The sequence below is a fragment of the Mustela nivalis genome, assembly GCF_964662115.1.
Source record: "Mustela nivalis genome assembly, chromosome: 6".
Taxonomy (NCBI): domain Eukaryota; kingdom Metazoa; phylum Chordata; class Mammalia; order Carnivora; family Mustelidae; genus Mustela; species Mustela nivalis.
In genome coordinates, this window is record NC_139025.1 from 28,004,614 (window position 1) to 28,007,752 (window position 3,139).

A 3,139-nucleotide genomic window follows, 5' to 3' on the forward strand; every position below is an offset into this window, starting at 1 on the left:
ACATGTCAAGGCATTAGCAAGTATGTGTTCAATAAATAGTAGCTAAGAGAGAACATAAAAAAATAGTCTTCCAATATTTAAATGGCTACAGAAGGTGAGACAACTTTCATGTGCCAGAACTAAAACAAACAAGCAGATATATCCTCCCAATAAAGTACATTATAACTACTAGAGATGTTTAGCAATGGAATCAGCCAGCCAGAGAGTGAGTCCCCCATCCCTTGAAGTATTTATGCAGAGATCCTGAGGACCCCGGGATGCTGTAGCAGGGACTTCAGTCTCAACTGGGCAAATAGGCCAGGTAAATTCCAAGGATTTTTCTGCTTGAAAGCTTCCAAAGGCTTTTCCTCCCTCCTCCCAGTTTAGACGGTCTAGGAAATATATGGGCAGAGAAAAGAGAGAAAATCCAGGAAGGAAACGTTCTCTTTGAGGCATACAAAAGACCAGAAATGAGAAAACAGCAAGTTTTCAAGACATTCTCTCTGAGTCTGCGCCCAGTCTAAACAAACTGCTAGGAAGACCAGGAATAGGAAAGGCAGGACTGGGAGGGGTTGCGGGTGGACAAGGTGACAGCCAGAGGGGACACTCGTACCTCCCTGTGTTTATCAGCTCCCGCCCAAGGAGCCCCCAGCCATTGTCATCCTCTGGAAAGGTGACAATCACTCCTGATCAGTGAGGTCTCTAACCCCCTTCATGAGCACCAAGAGAATGGGGAAGGGAAGCAGCTTCCCACATGTTCAGAAACTTCCCCTCTGACAACTCTGGGAGGCTTGTTGTCATAATGGGCTATGCTGTCAACGAAGAGAGACTATTCCGAAGAAAAGGTGGAGACATAGGACCTACCCAGGTGACCACGTTTGAAATAATTTCAATTTTAACGTCTGTAGGGGATACTTGTTGTCTTCTGACTGGCCCCCTCCTTCCATAGGGAAAGATGCTTCCATGATTTCACATGGTTCTGATGAGACTTGCCAACCACAGATCCTGGTTCATCTTCCTGGTCAGATGACCAGGTTGGGGAGGGGCTGGCCCATCACTGAATTCTGTTCTCCTGCCACCAGTGCTTGATCCAAAAGGAGGGTGCGTGGCCTGGGCAGGACCAATCAGAGCCTCCCAGGAAGGCTAGGGTAATAGGATTCCCGAGAGAGGTCTGCTCATTCTCTGGAAGAGTGGGCCTCTACCCAAAGGCTGACTCTGCTAAGGGGCCATCTTTCTCACCACATGAACAGAAGAACTTTGCAGAAGGAAGGCAGTACAGAGAGCTGGAAAAGGTGACAGAACTCTGTCCATAGTGTTTAAGCACTCGAATCTGGCTGGGACTCCAAGCAGCTCAAGGCTTGGACTTATAAGTTATATGAACATGAAAAATGAATAAACAAAATAAACCTGCAAACAAAACATGAATTTGGAGAGGTCGCAAACTTTCAGACCATAGAAGTCTTTTTCATGGGGTGCCTGGGTGGCTCAGCGGTTAAGCGTCTGTCTTTGGCTCAGGTCATAATCCCAGGGTCCTGGGGTCGAGCCCCATATCTCGCTCCCTGCCCAGCAGGAAGCCTGCTTCTCCCTCTTCCACTCCCCCTGCTTGTGTTCCCTCTCTCGCTGGGACCCTCTCTGTCAAATAAATAAAATATTTAAAAAAATTTTTTAAAAAATCTCTTTTTCACAATCCTGTTGAAAGAGAATGTCAGGTTAACCTAGGGCTGAGGAGACTTCCGGTGAAGGTAAATAATAAACACAGAAAGTTGTTTGGTCTTCTCTCAACACTCTGACTGGTTACCTAGGATCAGAACGACTGAAAAAAAATAAATCAGATTCTAGCCCAGGCTGGGTGCAAATTAGGTCTCTAGCATCATATAACCAAGCTAATTTTGAAGGCACAGGCTCTCCTCAATTCTTAAAATAAAAAGCCCCCACACTCCTTGTCAATCACGCAGCCAATTAAGAGGCCTCCAAGTGACAAGCCACTGGATTGTCAAGGTAGATTAAAGACACAGAAGAAGTTTCTGATGGTTGGGATAATTAGGCTGTCATCCTGTTGCATGGCCTGATCCACTTGCCTGGGAGGGAGAGGTGGAGGAGCCCAGAATTATTCTAACAGGTGGCTCAGAGAACAGAGTCCCCTGTAAGCCTCACCTGCCTGGCCTAGAGCGGGAACGGGTAAGCCAGAACCAGGGAATGAGTAGGTGGAAGGGTAAAGGGGAGGGAAATGCCTGACAACTAGAAATGGACACAGTGTGGGGCGCCTGGGTGGCTCAGTCAGTTAAGTGACCGACTCTTGATCTCAGCTCAGGTCTTGATCTCAGGGTCGTGACTTCAAGCCCCGCATTGGGCTCCATGCTGGGCATGGAGCCTACTTAAAATAAAAATAAATAAATAAATAAAAAGGGACAAAGTGGACTTTATATCAAGCACCTACTTGCTTGTACCACAGATAAATGCTGTGCCTGAGACAGGATTTATTTGCCCTACAATTTACTTCCCGCCCTTTCGTCAGGGAGCTCTCACAGCAGATCTGAGCCTTCCAATGCATGTATCAAACTTCCGATCGGATTCCTCCCAGCCAGGTCCCAGAAATCACCAGGAACATTGATGGCTTTCCTCACCCCAAGGACCAAGAGAACCCCAACTCCAAGAGACCTTGCAACGTCCGCAGCCCAAAGAGCCACGCGGTCCCAAAAGTAGATCCAGGCAGGCCCCGCCCCCACCAATTGCTTTGCGGCAGGGAGTCGCAAAGTTAGTGCTGTAAAAATCCCAAATTTATGGGCCCCTGAGGTCCCCAAGGTCAAATCTGTAGGGATTACTGGAAACGAAGCGAGGTGAAGAAAATGGTGTTGGTCCATATCTTCTCAGTGAGATCTGTGGGTGCTTGGAGGAAGTATTTCAATATGCAGTTTGCTGCAGATGTTAGCTTCAGCCGCCTCCCCTGCAGCGAGGCTAATATGCAGCGAGGCTTTGCGCATGCTTTGCTGGGAGAAGGGTTACAGGCCCGGGCCAGGGGAGAATTGTTTGGCCCATTGAGCAGGGAGTGAAGAGCTGGGTGTGGGGGTGTGTGTGCGTTGGGAGGCAAGGAACAGCAGCCCTTCTCTTGCTCGTCACCCTCATAGCACTAAAGCCTTCCCTCCTGTATTTGCCACCTATT